Source organism: Pipistrellus kuhlii, unplaced genomic scaffold, assembly GCF_014108245.1.
Source record: "Pipistrellus kuhlii isolate mPipKuh1 unplaced genomic scaffold, mPipKuh1.p scaffold_m20_p_5, whole genome shotgun sequence".
NCBI lineage: Eukaryota > Metazoa > Chordata > Mammalia > Chiroptera > Vespertilionidae > Pipistrellus > Pipistrellus kuhlii.
In genome coordinates, this window is record NW_023425551.1 from 23,032,398 (window position 1) to 23,054,745 (window position 22,348).

Sequence of the window (22,348 nt, forward strand, 5' to 3'; positions counted from 1 at the left end):
TTGTATTTTTACTTACTCTAATTTAGATTATTGTTGAAATATATTGATATTTTGTATACTTTGAATACCATTACATTTTATTTTTAACTCCTTCAGGTCACCCAAAATAAATAAAAGTAGAGATCTTGGTATATGTAGCTTCTTTTTTGTAATTCAGAAACTTAAAAAGCCAAGGGCAGGAGGGCAGGAAGGGGGGAGACAATAAAAAATCTAAAGTCAGTCCATCTGCTTAATTTTTAAAGCTAGAAACAATGAAAGTAAGCAGACTTTTGTCAAGCATGACCCATATAAAATTCACTAAGAGGACATTACAAATTCTTTCCTTAATGAAGATTAAATTACCATTCCAAACAACAAAAATGAGCCAGAAAATTATCCTCATCCAGAAATGCCTGCAACTGCATGTTCTTTACAAATAAAAAATTTATAACTGATCAAATTAAGAAGAATGTATGCGGGCCTCCATTTGAACTCTTGCCTTGGAGGCCCCATAAGCTTTGGCAGCAATAGCTAAATCCCCCAGTTGTGTATTCTTAAAGTCCAACCAGGCTTGGCTTCCAACCAATTCTCCTTCAAGACTGTCTTGAAAACAGTTCCACCAAGTTTTGGCCTCCACTCTTCTTAATTTCACCAAGTTTATTGCAAAGACATTGTCACTATGTTACATGATGGCTCAGATCCAGTGTAAGAAGCTTCATTGCCCATCTTGGGAATCCTCTGCCTCACCTCTGTTGCACCACCAGAGCTGGGGTGATATCACATACTAGAAACGAGAGAGGAGTTCTACAGTTTGAACCCAAGAGTTTGCATACATTTATAGACAGAGCCATGTCCTGAGTTTATCCCTCTTTCCTCTTTATTCTTCTTCTCCCTGCCTCCAAGGCTCTTTGGTGTGCCATCTGCTCCACCATCTCCATACTACATGTTCATCTTCCAATCAGACTAATTAAAATTAAGGTCTAGTAGGAGAAAACATGGCAGACAAGGCCAAAGAGAATGAGCAGGCCTCTCAAAGCCCCCTTTCACATTTTTGTTCATTATCTAGATCTTAAACTGGAAAGGTAAAACTTGGAGCAATTTTTTTTTTCAACAATTGACATGAGCACTATGAGTCTTTTTAATAGAGTTGTCCCTTTTCACTTGGAGGTTTAGAAGAATGATATTTCCTATACATCTGGATTAAGGAACTGACTCTTGTAATAATTCATACCAATTTTTATTTAAAGACTAGAGGCCCGTGCAGGAATTAGCATACTAGTGAGGTCCTTTATCCTGACCTGCAGGATTGGGCCGAAACTGGCTCTTCAACATCCCCCAAGGGGTTTCAGATTGTGAGAAGGTGCAGGCCAGGCCGAGGGACCCCACCAGTGCATAATCAGGGCCAGGGAGGGACATGGGAGGTTCGCCAGCTGGAGAAGTTACTGCAGGAGGGCTCCAGGGTGTGTCCAGCCTGTCTTGCTCAGTTGCATTTGGCCAGAGCCCAGCAGCAAGCTAACCTACAGGTTGGAGCATCTGCCCCCTGGTGGTGACTGCAAGTCACACTGAGCGGTTAAGCAGCCATAGCATATCATTAACATATTATGGTTTGATTGGTTGAATGGCTGACTGGACAACTGGATACTTAGAATATTAGGCTTTTATTATATAGTATGTGCATGAAGACTTGATTTTCATGTTTTAAACAGAGAAAGAATTTTAGGAGTTTTGCAGATATATACAGAAGTCTATATATGTATCCTCAAAATCAAGGGTTGAGAGTCTTGCCCAAGGTCTGTATATTCTGTAGCATCCAGGGCAAGGACCTCTGTGGTTCCCTGGCATTTCAACCAATGACCTTTCCAGTTAATCACTGTTCCATCCCCATCAGAATTAACTATCCTCACTAGGGTAGCTAACATTTTTCTCTCTAAAAAAAATTTTTTTAAATCCACATGAACATTTTATCTTTGTCAAATAAAATTTCCCAATTTGGGTTAAGGCATTCTTAAAATCTGCATTACAAACTTCCAAATTAACATACAGTTTAATTTGAATATTTTAACAACTCTACAAAACATGTTAATATGTTCATCAATTCCAAAAACTCACAATTTATATCTTGACATAATAAAATTATTGCCTTTATGCATATATCATACATATATATTTTTTTAATTTGCTTTGGAAACAAAAGAACTCAAGATTAATTCTATGGCAAAGGTCCCATAGGTTTATCAGTTCAATTTGAATTTTTGACTATTTAAAATAGAGGTAAACATAGTGGCATGTTACATCTGACCCTACTATATTCATGAGTGTGTGCTGCAAAGCAAATAAGTAGGAAAAAAGAAAAATGAAGGCCTTGCAGGTTCATAAGCATAACCAAGCTGAAATTAAAATAGACACAAACCTACTGGCCACATTTCCCAGTTGTGAGAAAATTTGAATTATTAAAATGAAGTAAGCAGAGATGATTTTAAAAAGAATAAAAATCGAAAGTATGGTCTATCACGGTGACATATTGCTACATTTTCAGATTTCCTTTGCCTTATCTGTCTCAATGGTCCTTCCCTCTTCTGAGCTTGATTGCTGGTTGAAAAGATCATAACAATGCTTTCCAAAGGTAGAAGATATCCCTACATTTGGGGAATTCCCTGAGAATATTTAACTGTGCACACAAATAAACATACTTGCCCTATTAATCCCTAGGCTTCCGATAAGACAGGGGGAAAGCAGCCTGATGAAACATCGTGTCCATTTGATTCTTAAGAAAAAAGAATACCAATTCTGTAATAGGGGAAATCTGACAAGAATATATGGCAATTTCTTTAGAAGCTCTGAGGAGTCCTACTATCATTAATCTAATATCTGGATTTCTGAATTCTAGCAGGTTGAACATGTTCTAGAGCACATGTGTCAAACACAAGGCCCAAGGGCCAAATCCGTCCCGCCAGGCCTTGCAATGTGGCCCGCACGGTGCTGTCATCACTGCACTCCGCTGCGTTTCCATCACAATGACAGTTTATGACTGTTCAGTAAACCATTCGGCCCACGATTTAGGCTGGATTTTAGATTTTGGCCCCTTCTCTGATTGAGTTCGACACCCCTATTCTAGAGTTAACAATGGTAGGGAGTAGCTTTGAGAGGTAAAAGCAGTAGTAAATGTACTTTCATCAACTCATCTACCTATAAAACAGGCAAACTTATTTATATTGGTCAGTTTCCTATAAGAAGAATGTATTTTATTTAAAATGTCATATATCCTTTTCTACCTAGCTATATTTCCCAGCCCCCAGCCTGGAATACAACAGGAAATCAGTAAATGTTTATTGAATGAGTGATCAAGTGAGTGGATGGATGGATGGATGGATGGATTAATGACAGAATACTCAAATATACCATGTTCAAGCACTATCAGGCATTTGTGGGGTTAAGGAGTAATTGCTTCTTCCTCCGACCCACTACTCTTTTTAATTGCTCTCCCTTTATCCCTTTTAAGTTATAGTGTGGTCTGTTTTAATTTTAAATTGCTCCGTAATAATATGGGTGTCCCGGCAAAAGTTTCTTTATTTGCTCAGTTTGCTGTAATAACCGATTTTTTGAAAAGCACAACAAAAATCAACTAAACATAACCATGATATAAATCTTATCCCTTTACATTCTATAATAATGTTATTCATCTTAACAAAGCAATTTAATTTTTTTTTTCTATTTTTCCCAAATGTTAAATTGTTAATAATATCCCTACGGCTTCCTATTAGATGACTGCATCTATTCTCTGTTTCCTCAGAGTGCATGTGACACGATGTGCTTAAGTATGACTATCTGTCTGGTTATTGGTACATAAATATCTTTGAGGACAGGAAAAGAACTGGTGACTGTGTGTGTGTATGTGTGTGTGTGTGTGTGTGTGTGTGTGTGTGTGTCTATGTGTACGTGCACTTCCTTGGATTGTTCTCCATGGAAATCTCCCTCCACATGGGAAAAGAGCCAAGGAGAGCCCGAGGACTTCCCTGACTCTGAGCCAAGGGTGTGGCAAATGCTAAACAGCTGGGTGCTTTAAAGAAAAGGCCTGGGAAGAAGGAAAGAGGAAGCAGGAAGGAAGAGGGAAGTTGGAATAAGTGTTGAAATTTTTTACTTGCAAGAAAATAATCGAGGAACCTAACAATTTTGAAGTAGATTGCAAAGACTTCTCAGGACTAACAAACGCAGTCCCAAGTGATACCTCTACAGCCAGACAAAGCACTAAGACCCATGGAGATTTATATAAACTTGACCCGTCGAGGAAAATTCCCTGAGGAAAGCTCCACCTTTTCTCTGGCTGATATGATTAATCATATTGTCAAGGTAAGTAATAAGCTTCAGAATGTTTCCACCCCTCACTTGCTGAAACCTCTTCAAAAGCCACCCTATAGTCCTTTCCTTGTGAAATACAGTGGCCCTTTTTTAGGTCCTAACATTGGTGACGACTTTGTAGCACTTGACACTGTTGCAGTTACATTCTTTAACCAAAGGGTGCCCTGCTCTGGACCTGACACCTAGTAGACATTAAGTAAGAGCTCTTCTCTCCATAAAGTTCCTCTCCTCTCAGCACTACTACTTGCCCCTCTTGATTTTTCAGGGACATCTGAAAGCTATCCTACTTTGGAGTTCTCTAAGGGATCTTCAAGGTTGAAGGGTCATCGCATCCATAGGCTACCCTACTTTTCCAGAGTCAGAATGAAAGTCTCTCTCCTTGTGTTCATAACGCTTTGATGTACCCCTGTTATTTCATTGATCATAATCTGCTTTAAATACTAGTTGAGCCCTAACCGGTTTGGCTCAGTGGATAGAGTATCAGCCTTCCAACTCAAGGGCCTCAGGTTCGATTCCAGTCAAGGGTATGTACTTGGCTGTAGGCACATCCCCAGTAGGGAGTGTGCAGGAGGCAGCTGATCTATGTTTCTCTCTCATTGCTGTTTCTAACTCTCTATCCTTCTCCCTTCCTCTCTGTAAAAAATCAATAAAATATACATTTTAAAAAAATGTTAGTTGAGTACATGTTTTATATCCACAACTACATTTTCAATTACTTGGGAACAGGCCATTCTCATTTTTCTCTAGCACCAAGCACAGTGCCTTTCACATGGCTGGATTTCCATAAACGTTGATTGGATTCAAAAGTTTACTAAGATGATTGACTGAGATTTTAAACTCCTCCTGTTTCCCACCTCTCATGTAGCCAATCACATGCCACAACCTGTAGACAATCAAGGACAATGTCTCTCCCATATGTCCCCTCTTTGGTAATCTCATTACAGTCAACCTAGTTCAGAACCTTATTCGCTCTCATGGTGACTATGACTGTCCCAATAGCTTCCTATCTTGTCTGCCTCCAAGTTTTTTCACTTCTTATTGGTGAGGTGAGGTCAGATCTATTTCAAAAATATAATCCAATCATGTTACTCCTGAGCTAAAAAAAAAAAATGGGTTAAATCTCTCAAATATCTTACTGGTGTATTAATCACACATTCAAAGTCCTCTATCCTTTATAGATCTCTTTGCATGTTTCTTCTCTCTTCTGTAATGTCTTATCTTCACTTACCAAAGCTTGTTCCCATCCTGTTACTTTTAATTCCATGATAACACCCCTATTACCCATCCCATCTCTTTGCTTATGTTGTAATTCTCTCCACCTGTCAAAACCTTGCCCATGTGTAAAGGCTTCCTCAGGAAACACTTCCTGATCTCCATGCCCTTTCCCCCACCTTATACCACAAGAAAGTGCATGATGCCTTTCTCCTCTGGATTCGCAACACATTGTACTTGATACATTTCTGAGGGTGCTACTTAGGCTCCTTACATCCAAGTTTGGTGTACAGTAGTATTATCTCTCTTTTAGGTTTATAAGCAGCTTAAAGGCTAAAATGCAGACTTGCTGATCATTGTATTTCTCCAATCACCAGAACACTAAAATTCCTATGTCAGAAATGCCATAAATATTCACTGAATTTAACTGAACGAAAGCTTTTACAAATAGCCAAAAAAAGTTCAGGTTCCATGTAAGAGGGATGAGGGCTCTGGCCAACTGACTGTTGGCATCTGTGATGATTGGTGTTCTCAAAATTTCCACTTAAGGCTGATGACAGAATCAAGCTCTGCTGCAGTCAATGAATAATTTATTTGTGCACCAAACATTCTGTTAATGGAAATCTTTTTATGGTTTAAGAACTGAAATATACTTACTGCCTTATAGCTATTAAATGTTTGCTTTAATCATTAATACGCAAGGTAATGACATAATAATTACAGGACCATTACATGCTCTTAAACTGATTTAATTAACAGTATCTCTTCTACAATTCAAAACTGCTCAGTGGATGGGGAAAGGAGTAGTGGTCCCACTGGGACTAGCGAACTCACTGCTACCCCCAAATTTAAAAGCCTAAGGATCCTGTTGTTAGAAACACCACCAATTGAGAAGATAACTTTAGAGTTTATTGACATACATTTTTTAACACTCAAATAAAAATTCTCCTGCTACCCTGAACTAGACTGCCTCGATCAAAAACATAGCAAAGGAGAAGCGCATGTGTTTGCGAATTCCCTAGATTTTCCAGCTTGCCAAAAACTGTTCCTGTGTTGTACTATATCTGCAAGTCGTGAGATGACAATGACCATGCTCCTTAAGAGGAAAAGAGAGCTGTTCTGCTCATATGTTTTACACTTCTGGCTGCTGAGAATACTCTGACAAGTACACGTGTTCCTGAGGAGGTGAGTTTGTGGGGGATTTTGGCAGAGGAAAAGTTGATATAACCGAAAGCCATTCTCAGCTCTTGAGAAAATGTAAGGAGCTGGAAGAACAGCAAAAAGAGGAAGAGGACTAATGCCTTCCAGTGAATTCCTGTTTCCAAAGATAAACCCGCTTAAAAATAAAAATAAAGTGCATGTTTTATATCTACTTTTATCTCCAACTCAAAACTCACAGTCATCATTCTACTACCCAAACTTGCTACTCTCTTTATCTCTGTTTTCCTATAAAGTTATATTCAAACTTCTAGGCTCAAAACCTGGTGATATCATTGACAGCATTCCCAGAACATGTGCGTGCATGTGCGCTCACACACACCCCCCTCCTGTTTCCAATCAGATAATCCTACATTGGCTTCCTGCAGTCTCCCTCCTATTGTCTGTGTCCTATCAATCGTTACCCCTCCACTCCAGCTCAGGCCCTCAACACCCACTTGATCTCTGAGCACAAAGTCAGGAGAGCAGAAGGTTCTCTGGATCCAAGGGGCAAACTTTCCAAGGACAAGTCTAAGCACTGTACCCTAGGAAATCTAAAGACAATTATCAGGGGAAGCCACCCATGGAAATATCAGGAGAGTCTTAAAAACAACAATTTGAGCTGAAAAAACCCCCACACAAAACAATTTGGGCTCTATGATGCAAAACCTGAGACGTGAGTCACTAAGGAAGAGACTGCAGGAAGGTAAGTCAGAAAGAATTTCCTAAACCTGGGAATCAAATGTTCACTAAAGTTTCCCAAACAGTGTTTTCATCTGTGATGTCAGTGTGGGAGGAGATATGAGGGCATAACATGAGGTGACAGCTCTTGTATGAAATCATGTAAGTGCCTCCTAAGTGGCTTCTGTGCCCACTCACCCCACCATCACCTCTACCCCACACCATCCAACACAATCCAACAGGATCTTTGTTCCTAAAGTGTAGCTCTGATGACATCACTCTGCAGTTCAAACAATTCCAGGGGCTTCCCACCACTACAAGCCAAATTAAGTGTAGCCTTAGTCCTGACGTCAGAGAGCTGTGCACCATACCTGCCTTAAAGTGCCACCTGGATCTCCCAGGAAGCCTTATATCCAGAAAGTCGTACTTTTTCTCTTAAATCTTTTCAGAGGCGAATTGTTTTTGTTCCCGTGGTCAAGACAAAGACAATAAAATATTCTTGTAAGTAGAATGTAGGGATTTTTGCTCTGTTTTATTTAAGGGGGTAGGGATTGTTGTTATTTTACTTTCAGGGGATTTTTTGCATTCGAGATAACATTAAAAAAGCACATAAATGTGTCCTTATGCTCTGCTCTGGATGTTTAATACATATCAGACTTGATGATTCAGCTCACTAATAGGATTAAAATTAAATCTGTGTCCAGGTGTCAATTTTCAGTGCCCAAATAAATTATAAAAGGAAACACACAGCCAAATATTTCTACTAAATTTAACAATTTTTTATTGAATAGCTACATTTTTTCAATCATCGTTTTCAAGATTGATGAGGATACCAATAAAATGAAGACACAGTCTACCTTCGAGAAGCTTACAGTGCAGCATGAGCATGTGAGGTATAGACCTCACAAAAGCCACTTTACCATAAATATATGCATAAGAAATAACATGGGAGAAATGTAAAGTGTCAAAATGATTCTACCGGGGTCTTTCTCCACATCTGCAAGGGTCCAAGGAATTTGGAAAAAGGCTGCATGTAAATGAATAAACTAGACATGAAATATAAATTTGGAAGACATGGGACAAAGCCAGAGGAAGCTTCACTCTAGTGGAGAGCTCCCAGAATCTCTGGCCCAGGGCTTTTTATTCACACATTTTGCCCTTTAGTAAAGCAGATATACATATCAAAGGTCAGGTTGGGGAACTTGCCTTAGGCTTTTCCAGCAGCAGGTAATAACATGCAGATTTTTAGCCCTGCTGAAAGAGTCCATTCAACCTTTTGAGGACTTCTCGCATTTATTATGACCCTCTGGACTTAATTTCCAGCATGATTCAGACAGAAAAAGAAATAAAACTTGAAGATTTCTATGTGAGTGCTTTTGTTCAATATACAATTTAGTAATTTATGATGAAACCTATAATTTGTCAAAGAAATAAGAATTCTGAAGGCCATTCTTAATATATAAAGATGTTGCTTGGAGATTGAGATTCTCAGAGCAGGGGAATGATTGGGTGAACTTAATAGTTAATATCACCAAGGAAGGTAAAGGTGTGCTGCCTCCAAAATTCCTTACAATTATGAGCTGTGATTCTTTCTCCAAATTCCAACATGGCTTCTATTTCCTTATTGATTGGTACTAAATATAATATAGTAGCCACATAAAAAATCTCTAATATTTGAACACTGCCAGTCCATTTGGCCAGTGGTCTGGCAGTGAATGGCATCTGAAATTAGAAAAACAAAATTCTGGTTCTTTGACTCACTAATACTATGACCTTGAGAAATTCATTAAATTATAACCCCATGAGCCTCCACTTCTTCATAAACAAAGCAAAAGTGAGTGATATCGACTTGCTACCTATTGCCTTTAGAGAGACAGTGTCACGCGAAAGCCCTCTGTGAACTGTAAAGCTCTACCCAAATGGTAATTCAGGCCATCACAGAAAGAAGGCCTACAATCACTCAGTTGCACGTGTGTGGCGAGAAAAAGAAAAGAGGTTCCCTCACACAGCCGTCCTACACTGTAAGCTAAAGTAAGGAGACAGGAAGAAGGAGAGGCAGAAGGTAATACTATGAAATGATATGAAAGCAGCCCACAGTCAGTTTTTCAGATGGCTACAAAATGCCCAAGCAACATAATGTGCTTTGCTTGTATCACTGGTTTCATGAATGCCTGCTGGCTGAATGATGAATACATAAACGGGTAAAGTATTGAATGTAGGAACAAATCAAAGTATAGCCAAGTGATATTCTTGAAAAACACAGCAGGAAGAGTCAAGTTTTACAGAAGAGTGTAAGAAAAAAATTTTTTTGAAAGATGAAACCATGTGGCTAACAGTAAGGGCTCCACTCACTCAGGTTGTAACAGAGAAATATGCAAATGTTCTTGTAAGTAGGCCACAAGAGTCCTTATGTTCCACATCAATTTAGTAGTAATCAGAAATACTGAAATACTCTTAAATTACCTTAAAACATAGAAGAACTGAACAGAAGAGTGTATGCATCTGAAAAGCTGTAAAAATGATCCTATATAAAAATGAAATATTTTGAAGGTCACAACTACCTTGAAGCTTACTGGGTTTACTCTGAATTATATGTAATATCAGAAAAAGTTCTATTACACCATAGAAAGCAAACAGCAGATCTTACTTGTAACCTTATCAATGCTTTATGAACGTGCTAAAATGTGTTCAAGTCAAAAGGATTATATTATCTCCCATATTGGTGTAAGTAATTACTCCCCCCACCAAAAAACAAAACCATATAAAGGCATAACAGAAGACAGACAGATGGATGAACAATGAGTCTGGGAAATCACAAAATACAATAATTTTCACAGGAAGTAGAATGACACATTTCAGATATCCTAATTTAAAATAAGATTTCAATAACTCTGACTCCAAAAATTACCTTTATAATTATGTAATTCTCAGCAAAGTAATTATTGCTTTGATACCAATTTCCTCAAATGAATAATTCTTATTTTTATACAATTAAGCAGCTATAGCAAAGAACCTGACTCCGTGGAACATGCCCAGTGAATGTTAACAGTTTTCATCTTCCTTCTAACCTGTCCTCAGCTTAAAGAAAAAATACCACTTACAAAATTCTTAAACAGTCACCTCCAATGCAATGAGAACATATAAATCTGTGCATGTCCTAGGAGTTAAAGGTTCACAGTTCAACTACTATGACCTTAAAGTGAATAAGGTTAAAGGTAGTCCAAAGTACTGGCTACTTGAAGGGAAACAGCAGGATCTGAAGAGACACATTACTTTATAAGTAAAATCATTTGTATTTGCAATCTTTAAATAAGGACCACAAAAGAAAAAGCGTTCTAATGGTGAGGGTTTCTATTTAGTACCAATTGGGAATGGAGAAAGTTGGACACATTTTTAAAATTTATTATTTAAAAAAGTAAATCCTCATTTGGGCTAATGGTCAAGACCAGGTAAACAGATAAAGTCCCTGAGGGATTGCTGTTTGTGCAAGGCATACACATCTTTCTTTACCAAAATAAGTGCTTGGTTTGAGAAAATATACTCATCATATTGGTTATGCTCACGATGATAGGCTAAAGAAATAGTCACATGATTCATAAAACATAAGTATTGTTTTGAGTGTGACCATTAACACTATTAATCACTATCATCATAATCACTAGTTACTGAGTGACTACTAAGTTTAATCCTCACATAGTCTTATGAATTCAGTAGCCTCCTTTTTTAATTCAAAGAAATAATGATTTTAGAACACAGTGACCTCAGGAAAGGTCTTACCAAAGGCTTCCACTCACAGTGCAATAAGCAAAGAGAAGGCCAGCTGGACTCAGTGTCTAGGCCATGTCCATCCTCAGGAGGCGTGAATAACACAGTTTCCTAAACACAGCTTACATTAGGTCCTGCCAACTAAAATTTAACTGTACCACTGTAGGGTACTGGGGAATAATTGTAAAAGCCAACCTTGTGAGTAGTTAGAATATTAGATGTGGCAGACGAAGACTTTTGAGTTAGTGGCTCAGAGTATTAATTTTCATATTTGAACATCTATTATAGCTATTGAAGAAATTAAGCCTTTGCTTTTGAAACTCTCTTTAACATTTCTCTTCTTGATGGGTTTTTCATCTAACTGACTTATATCCCTTTAATTATCCAAAAATGTTTCTGAATGGCACCATTTGCCCATAACAATGGAAATAATTGGTCACAAATGAATCTAGGGTCATGAATCTTAATGGCAAAATGAAAAGTTACCCGGGATTTCCACATTTGATATTTCTACTCTCACTGAATGCTCAGAGGCTACACTAATAAATCAATTTCGGGGCCATAGCTACAGGGGAGATTGTTTTAGACAATGCAAAGGCAGTTGTTGGAATTGTACAAACAATGCATCCCTCTCCCTGAAAAACTACCTGACCTCAAATGTCTTAATATGTCCACAGGTAAAGCAGACACTATTAGCTTGGTGGCAAAGTCTGCTCCCCACATGATTAGGCACTTGCCTCTCTTATTCATTATATTTCATCAGGTTTTAGAATAGCTCTAGTCTATTCAGAGGAAAATTGAGTAACAAGCTGCACAGTTTAGAAATATGAATAAAATTTAGTATTTCAGAAGCTCAAATCTTGTAACTTTGGACTTTCTTAGAAATACAAATTTTCCCCAAATTTTACTTTGTAAAGGGTTAATTAAAACATGAGATTGTCTGGGCTTAAAATTTTTTTTACCAACCTTAAAATCAATATCATTTAGACTTCTGATGCCAAAAATCTGTTTGACAGAGCAGGTTTTACTATACTGACATTTTAACAGTAGCCAAAGTCCTGTTCCCACTGAATTCTGTCTTGGCAACACCAATAATTTGCTAAAAGCCTAAACTCCTCCTGGCTTAGAGTTTCTACCTCATGAATTTTCTGCAGAAACTATGCAACCGAGAAGTTGAATTAAGTTCCCAAGGTATTTATTCTTATCATAGAAACCAAGATTTCTGTAAAATGATAATGACTTAAAAGAAAAAGAGTGACTGATTTATTCATTTTACCTTAGGTTTGACTTTGATACAATACAGTATAATAACACATAAATATCTCACTAAAAGAAAAAAAATCTTACATTCTCACATTACCTCAAGATTACATGCAAACAATCACTGATAAAGTAAATTTAAAAATCTGGTTCCAAACTATAAATAGCAACATTTTCTAATCTTATCATCCTTTGAATCAGGATATTTCCAGAAATACAGAAAAACTTACAAACATGTTTATTTAGATGGCATGGCAGACATCTTTTTCAGGGTTTGAAGGCCTCAAATCATTACTGACACAATTTTACATAAAGCTTAATATTTTGCTTGAGTGAGCTTTCCGATAATTTTTAAATCCAACTGCATAGAAAACACTTAACTCAACTTACCCTGCTGTTGGGTGTTAAAGAATTGGAAAGATTGTTCCAGCCAAGTCAATTCACTTAATTTTTCAAGTAGGTCTGGTTACTATTGTCTTTTTAAAAATGCAAGGATTCCACCTAATGAGAAAAGAACAACAAACAATAGTGTTTAAATCAGGGCAGCATTACATGACCTACACATTAATAACACAGAAATCAAACCAAGATAATTGCTGTAGCTTCTCTTAAGTTACCATGCTACTTAAAGCTATAAAACAACAAAATCATCTGCCAACTAAATTAAATTTTCCAGGTTGGGATATAAAATGAATGCTCAACCATAGAGAAAACAATAAGATAGCACCACAGAGTGTGAGAGCAGAAGAGTTTATTTTCAGGACTGATTGGCACACGGAAATGATGACTATATACTGTCAGTTAGGATATGTAAAATTAGAAAGATGCAGCTGACTGCTTTGGAATTAGACTCATTGAATCTTATTAATTTGCTAATGTAATGAAAACGTGTAGGTTGCAGTTGTTTAAGGTATATAAACCAATACTCAGATAATTTGGAGAGAACTCACTAACATGAATTTCCAAATCATTCTTAAAATGTTACACCTTGTCTATCACAGAGTTTATTAAAGATCCATAAACAGCTTATTTGTGGTTTATAAATAATATCGGTTAATTCTATTCGTTTTACTAGTAAGTACACCTTTTTTCAGAAGCCCAAATATTAAATTATCATCTCAGCTTCATAAGAAAGTCGGGGAGAAAGCAAGCTGTAGTTCAACTGGTGAGAGCCTAAAATAAATGGGATGCTGGAGGGTTGACCAGAAGATTGAAATAGAAACCTGGACAGCTTCCAGCTTCTCCTGAATCAGGTTTCCCCAGGGCAGACTTAGTATGTTTTAAAGTCCGAGGACATCAAATACAACTATATTATAGTGAAAGTTCAAAAACCTACTCCAATGCCATAAATACATGATTATTTTACTATACAATTTGGAATTAGCCATATATTGTCACTCCCCAAATCCCTCTACACATGCTAGAAAAATTGACAGTTATCTCATTTTAAAAAAAGTTAAAATAGATTTCCTATCTACTACTGGAAGGTACATGCTGGGGGAAAAAATACAAAACAAAAATGTTCCTGACAATGAAGACAAATAGCAATAATTATACATACAAAGCCCAAATGCAGAGTACTCACAGGAACTAGTTTTCCACTGCCTAGGCAATCTATGTCTGGACTTCTGTCTTATTGCTATTTAAGAAGTAGTTAACTAATAAACTCATTTGGATATGGTCTAAAAAAATGTATTTATTCCAGAGATAAATTGTCTTAATTATTATTCTAGGATTCTTGCCATAAATATAATATGACAAGACAAATGTCAAATGACTTGGTTATTTTAAACTACACTGTCTCAACAGATGTAGGCACCTAAACAATGAGTTGCAATATAAAACAAAACGATACACTCCTTTTTCACATTTGAACATCTAGAGCTGTGAAAGTAATTTCTTTTTCCAGCCATGTCATGAAAGAATTAGCAAGCCTCCTTCAAATAATAATTGGCATTTATTTTCATAATATCATTGCTGGATTCTTGCCATGATAGTTTTGTGTTAGTACATCTGTTTAACAACTTATCTTGGTCAAAGTCTCTTTACAAGAAAAAGTAATGGTGCTTCCTCTCATGGTATGGAATGAACTTGAAGATTCTTAAGAATCCTTTCTCACTAAAGTAAATACTTGTGCATTGTTGGGAGATATAAATTGGTGTAGCCACTATGGAAAAAAATATGGAGATTCTTCAAAAATTAAAGAGAAAACTACCATATGACCCTGAAATTCCACTTCTGTGTATTTATCTGAAGAAACCTAAAACTTTAATTTGAAAAGGTATATGTATCCCAATGTGCACTACAGTGTAATTTAAAATAGCCAAGACATGAAAGCAAACTAGGTGTCCATTGATAGATAAATGGACAAAGAAGATAAGCTATACACATAATGGAATATCACTCAGCCATAAAGAAGAATGAAATCTTGCCATTTGCAAATGGATAAAACTTGGGGATACTATGCTAAGTGAAATAAGTCAGACAAAAAAAGGCAAATATTGCATAATTTCACTTTTATGTGGAATCTAAAAAGCAAAATAAATGAGCAAACAAAACAGAAATAAATTCATAGATAAAGAGAATGAACTGATGGCTGCCAGATGGGAGGGTAGATAGGAGGATGGGCAAAAAAGGTGAAAGGGATTAAGAAGTACAAACTTCCAGTTATAAAAGTAGTCATAGGATTATCAAGTATAGTACAAGGAACATACTTAATAATCCTATATAATAAAAGGCTAATATGCAAATTGACCCAATGGCGGAACAACTGGTCACTATGACATGCACTGACCACCAGAGGGCAGATGCTCAATGCACGAACTGCCCCCTGGTGGTCAGTGCTCTCCCACAGGGGGAGCGCCACTCAGCTAGAAGTCAGGTTCATAGCTGGTGAGCCTCTCCCGCTTCCAAGTTAGTGCTAAGGATGTCCGATTACTGGCTTAGGCCCGCTCCCCATGGTTTAAGCCAAAAGTTGGACATCCCCAGAGGGCTCCCAGAATGCAAGAGGGCACAGGCTGGGCTGAGAGACACTACCCCCCACCTCCCGCCCAGTGCACAAACTTTAGCATTGTAATAACTATGTACAGTGCCAGATGAGTACTAGACTCTGTAAGGTATACAAATGTATAATCACCATGTTGTACACTTGAAACTAATATAATGCATGACAACTATAATGAAAATAAAGAAATTAAAATAAAATAAAAAGATTCCTTTCTCACTAATTTTTCAATGTATAATATGAAATTGACTTGTACAAGTCTAGATCTACCATTCTGTCCTTTTTAATTTCTTATGTTAAGTACTATTTTCTTAAACAATATAGTTCTTGCCTCAAATGAAGATGCAAGTTACTTGAGCATGGCCAGTCATTAAGCCAGTATTTTAAAAGGCTGTTCACCAATAATACAACAAATATGCTCATTTCAATCTAATTATAGTTATCTGAGTGGTCAGCGATTTCAAATTACCTAGGAATCTGTCAGTGTTGATGTGGCGTCTCATATCCCACTTCAAAAGCAGTAAATACAAATTATATTAGTCACCTGTTCGGAGGATTCCGTTACATGACTGCCTCTAATGAGCACGGAAGATACATATCTGTGGCCTGTTGAACAGGTAAGCCTCATGTGTGCAAACCACAATGCTACATTATTCAGAAATGCCTCTTTCTTCAGGAGCGAACAGGACACCTGAGATATGGTCATGGGTTCTCTTCAATTTCTACACAACACTGCAGTGCAGCATGTAAGATAATTTTATAGCCTGATGAAAGCAGCTGAGACTAAACCTCCTTATCTCTGATTTATTTTTATTGCCTGTCTCACCACACTATGAAAACAAAACAAAACAAGCTCCACCTCAGTCAATGGTATCTGAGTTCCATCAGAAAATCTAAACACGCCGAAGCCGGTTTGGCTCGGGGGTAGAGCGTCGGTCTGCGGACTGAAAGGTCCCAGGTTTGATTCCGGTCAAGGGCATGTACATTGGTTGCCGGCACATCCCCAGTTGGGGGGTGTGCAAGAGGCAGCTGGTCGATGTTTCTCTCTCATCGACGTTTCTAGCTTTCTAGCTCTCTCCCTTCCTCTCTGTAAAATATCAATAAAATACACTAAAAGAAAAAAAAAAAAAAGAAAGAAAATCTAAACACATGTGAACTTTGTATTTCAGTCAGTTACATGGTGTCAACAATGGAGTACTTTATCATTAGGTGATATTTGATTGTGTGGTCACCAATCAATTTATTTCAGTTATTTGTGTATAATAAATTAGGAGTACCTACAGTGAGTGGAGTAACTTTCTCTAGCTGAGCGGGGCCCCCCTCCCCATGCAGTATACAGGGGCCATGCTTCCTGAGTTGACCAGGATGCTCTGGGAGCTCCTCAGCCGTGGGTGATATTGTAAAGTGTGGGGGAATACCCATGAACCCGGAGACAAGTCCTATCTACACTAATAAAAGAGTAAGATACAAATTAACTCTACCTCCACCGTGCCCACCAGCCAATCAGGAGTAAGTATGCAAATTAACCCAATAAAGATGGTGGGTTAATTTGCATACACAGGTGCCAAGCTGCTGGGATGCTTGTATCTTCATGGCAACAACACAGGCGTTCCACACCTCCCCAGCCACTCCAGGCCTCTGGGCAGAGTGGGAAAGCGGAATGGTGGCTCTGGGCCAGAGTGAAAAGGTGGCTCCAACAGGAGCAAAGGCAGCCAAGGGAAGGAAGGCCCATTCTTGCACGAATCTTTGTGTATTGGGCTTCTGGTCTAAAACAAAACATTTTAATTGCCTCAACAAATGTAAGATGAAACTGCATGTAAATGACACAGCCACAAAATAATATTCCATGTAACTGATGTATTTTCTTAGTATTTTTACATGACAAAGCCCTGAGTTCATTTAAAACATAGCTAAATGGCTGACGTTACCTAATATCCTTCCCCTGTCCTTCCATCCCAACCAGTGTCTCTTATTTCTGTTACCTGCGAAATAGGTTTGGATTCAAAGAAACAGAAATACTAACAGAGAAATGTAAATGACTTAAAAAAATGTAAGATAAAATTTGACTGAGAATAGTCTACATATTGTTGCACATACTAATCGCATCCATCACCTCCCTTGATTTAACAAACCTAAATACTCTCAAGGAGTCTTATATTTTACAAAACCTATGCTGACCTGAAGAATTCCAGACACTCGGATGAAAGGGAAGGAAAGGACAAATGGAAGAAATGGTGGGGGGAAAAGCAGGAATATCTGTGTGAAGTTGGGCAAATAAGGACAGGAGCTGTTTTCCACCCACACTTTGAAAGTCACACTGTGTGCCAAGCACAGTGAAAGCATGAGTGATGTGCTTCTCCACCTTCCCGAGGAAAGAAACACAGAGAAAATGTGGCGAGTACTGAATCTAAGCCTCGTTTCCTGAAAAACTGCAAGATGCCCACAAATTTTCTTTCCCAGAGTTCAAAATAGCAAGTTGAGTGGGTGTAAACATTTCAAGTAAAAAAATAAAAAAGTAACTAAGGAAAAGGAAATCATACTTTTTGCTTCTCAGTTTTAGAATTTTAAAAGATGCCATTTAGAGGGGTAATTTTAATGATTTGGATCAGGAGGTTGTTTTGAATCAGAATACAAATACAGTCCTGATGATTTAATGGGACCCTCTGGCCATTTAAACCTTTTCTTTTACCTTTTTAACATTAGGATTAAATTTATAACCTCACTGTCACAGTAGAAGTGGCAGCAGGCTCAGTATGTTACAATCAGATCCTTACATCCCTACAGTACAGCACTGGCACAAAAGGGAAGCTGGAGGTTCATGGGGTCTCCACCCTGCCCAGGAAAAGAGACCTTCCCCAACAGGGATATGAAAACTTTGCATGTGAGTCACCCTAGGAGCTCGTTAGCATGATGATTGTGACTCTACATGTCTGCATGGGGGCCAGGCTGCTAGAACTTCCAGGTGATGCTGAAGCGTGGGCCTGGAGCAACGGTCGACAAACTCATTAGTCAACAGAGCCATATATCAACAGTACAACGATTGAAATTTCTTTTGAGAGCCAGATTTTTTAAACTTGAACTTCTAATGCCACTTCTTCAAAATAGACTCACCCAGGCTGTGGTATTTTTGTGGAAGAGCCACACACAAGGGCCCAAAGAGCCGCGAGTGGCTTGAGAGCCACAGTTTGCTGACCACAGGTCTAGAGTCCACATCTTGAGAAGCACGGCTCTAGTCTGTAACAACAGTTTACTGACAGCCAGACAACAGACACAACAATCAACCAATGACGGCTTTTGCAAGGTACCTAACACAGTGCTAGTTGCTATGGAGATTATAAAATGCATAATAACATAAGCACTGAGCCAACACATAAAAATAACTTTAAAAATGCCAGTGCCAAATGCTAAGCTGTTTGGTAATGATTCTAAGTAAAATGAAAGTTGAGAATAGGAAGAGCTCAGTAGGGGCTAGAATAGTGGCAAATGACTTGATAGGCAGGTCAAACTCCTCAAGCCTCAGGCTGTGGGGGATGTGGACAGAAAACGAGCAGCAGACCAAAAAAGGAATTCTAGAAGGGAGTGCCTAGAGTTCCAATGGGCAAAAACTACAGTGCACTTGCTCTGTGGTTGTAGATATTATCATTCGAAAACTTTTAACTAGGTGAAGGAAATTTCCAACTGAGTTTAAAATGTGAAGGGGTTTGGGAATTATAATGCTGTTGCCTTAGACTTATGCAAATTCTCTCCATTAGCAACAACCACAGCTTTCTTTTTTTAAAATGCATTTTTATTGATTTTAGAGAGGAAGGGAGAGGAAGAGAGAGATAGAAACATCAATGATGAGAGAGAATTATTGATTGGTTGCCTCCTGCATGCCCCACACTGGGGATTGAGCTTGCAATGTTGGCATGTGCCCTGACAGGGAATTGAACCATGACCTCCTGATTCATAGGTCAACGTTCAACCACTGAGCCACACCCACCAGACAACAATAGCCTTCTTAATGACATTTTAGTGTAAGCCTGGTAGCAGAGAATTACCACTTTTGTATATATGTTTATACATATGTATGCCTTTTACTAACATATGTCTTTAACGACTAACAATTTTAGCACTGGACTACAAATTTTCACTAGAATTAATAATCTTCTGTTATTTAGTATTTTATTTTTATAATAAGAACATTTTTCCTTCTATAAGATACTTTTTGGATTGCACTTACCCACACAACACGGTGGGATCCAACATTATTCTTCCCTTTCCTCCCACACTGGCTGACAACGGGAAGAAAACCACACCCAGAAACAGAATGAAATTATTAATGAATGATGCCTTAGATTTTTAAAATATCTTTAATTGTTCCTGTCAATCCACAATATATGGCCCAGTGGATTCAACAGACATGAAACATAAGATTGCAAAGGTTGATATAAATATGAAAATGAAATCTCCAAAATTCTTTTACTGAAGAAAATTACAGGCATGTGAGAGAACCTATGAGCTGCAGGAGGGGAAGGTCACATTTAAAAGAGAAATGGCACATTTTAGCATTCTTAGGTCAGGTGGGCAATCTCCCTGAGTTCCAGTTTCATCATCAGAACTACCAACTTCACCTTCTAGCGTAAGCAGTAAGATATGATGGGTGGAATTCTTGCAAATATTACCTTTCCTGTGAATGCTAAGTGCCAGGACTATCAGCTACTGTCCCTTCCATGCTCCTATCCTATAGAAATCCCCAGGGTTTGCTGGAAGACAGAATTTAAGCAATGGATTATGACAAACCTCTGCTATTCTAAAGCATCTAAACTTGGGTATTATAAGATACCTGCATCACTAAAGCTGCCCTAAATAAGGTCCTCGATTCAGGATGGACCAATGAAGTTATCTACCCTTAATATAATACACACAGCAACCACTCATAAATGACAAGAAAATGATACTAATAGGAGGATGCTAAAGAGTTACCCATGAATAGCTGCAAAGCACTAAACAGAATGCAAATAGGCATGCCCTAAAAAGACTCTCAAGGTTGTCTTCTACAAATCTCTTCCCCTTTCTATTCTGAAGTCTTTCAGGAGTCCTCCCCTAACGATATCACGGGATCCTGCAGGCTGCCCTCTCCAATCTACTGCAAAAAAAGAGCTAATAGTCGTTTTCATACTTGCTGCCAAAGAGTTTAACTCATTAGAAACTCTACTTACAGGATCTAACAAACAAACAAAACAACTTTGGACATTATAAAACTTGATACAAATAAATAAAGAATGGTTGGTGATTGGATTTTGCTATAATAAACTCCTCCTCTGTGGGATATGTTATTATTAAGCCTATCAAGATACAGTGCAAAGCTGTGTTGGTGGTATAGTGGTGAGCATAGCTGCCTTCCAAGGTACAGTGCAATCTACTATGTCTCTAAACAAAACAAGATATGGTCTGCTTTCAGTCTGCCCAGGCAAACTGAATCAAATTGGCCCTTCTGAAGACAGCTCATCACAAGAAACTCTCTCCCGCCCCCACCCCTCTGGCACGGTCTCACTTTTGGTTAGTTATAAAGCAGTCCCATTTCTTTCTTCCCAGTATCTCTCATTACAGTCCCCTGTGTTCATGTCCACCTGCTTTTAGAACTGCCAATAGAAATCACCAGAAGTTGTAGAAGTTAGATTTGCAAAGGCACAGACATCTAACTGCCAGCCCGGAACCATGGTGGAAATAGGTTCAGTTAAGAAAGATTCCCCCAGCCAGAAGAATTATTCTCCTCACTAACCAGACTGCCAGGCTCAGATCAAATGAAGGTCGATGCAATGTCCCCAGAGGAAGCTGTTTAACCCGCTGGGTCGGTTCCCCTGAGCCCTGCCAAGGAGGCCCTTCAGACTGACAGCTGACCTGGCAGGGCTGCTGTCTCCCCCAGGGGGAGAGGACCTCCCCTTGGAGGGCAGGCCCGGAAAGCCAGCAAAGCAGGCTGAGCAGCTGGGGCAGCCACTTGTGGCTGACACCAAGGCAGCCAGGCTGCCTCTGCCACGGAGGAGCGTTAGAAACCTCTGGGGGTGACTGGGGCCCTCCCTTGAAACGTATAGTGCGAGACAGGACATCCCTCCTGGCATTCTGGAGAGTAAAGCCCAGGCCAGGGCAGCAACAGCCTGCCCGAGGACAGCCTGCTCCTCACATCAAAGCCGGAGGCCCCGGGAGGCTGGCCAACTGCCAAAGACGCAAAGAGCAGCAGGGGAGTGTGTTGCCTCAGGACAATAGCAAACTGGGACAAGGAAGAGTCTGTAAATTCCAAGCACTGGGGAGGTCTGCTGGAGATTTTACCCTCTCCTGTCAGGGCTCAGGTTTAATTTCTTTTGAAGGAAAGAAAAAAAAAAAAAAGAATATACATTTCCAAACCTTCCTTCTGCAAAAGCAGACACCACAGTGCACAGGAACGCCCTCTGGTCCTTTCTGCTCACCCCCACTGACTAAGGACAATAGAGCTAAGCCAGACGTGATGCTCTCTGGTTCATCTTAATAGGGCATTAAGTCAAAGGGGTAATTAAGATCATTTAAATGCAAGTATCGCCTTTCCATTGTTAATATCTTCCCAGATATTCCTCATCAATTCTGTTTAATTGGGGAAGCATCGCCCATTCATTATAACCTGACAGTTTTATTTACTTGACAGCACACAGCCCACAGCCACATTTCGAATTTCGCATTTCGGGGATTTAAGAGAGGCATCAAACTCTCACTCACCCTGATGACTCAGCTCTCAGGCCTCCCTAAGAGGTTCTACCCAGAAAAGCTTCCCCACTTGCTCACCAGAAATGGAGGTAGTTCAGGAATCAGCCTCTAGACTCCTCATTTAATTTAACAGCGTTTTGCATAAAAACATACAGAAAACAAAGTCAGGGAAAGAAA

The 22,348-nt window shown here is 38.8% G+C and overlaps 1 protein-coding gene across 3 annotated transcripts in view; it reads right to left on the bottom strand.

The window, feature by feature from the left end:
- Positions 1–22,348, bottom strand: part of HIVEP2 (HIVEP zinc finger 2) — a 170,763-nt gene that overhangs the window by 64,010 nt on the left and 84,405 nt on the right. For all 3 annotated transcript variants that reach the window (XM_036415029.2, XM_045572784.1, XM_045572783.1), the window contains exon 2: positions 12,841–12,951. The gene's annotated coding sequence lies outside the window, so the exon portion shown is untranslated. The remainder of the gene's footprint in view (positions 1–12,840; positions 12,952–22,348) is intronic.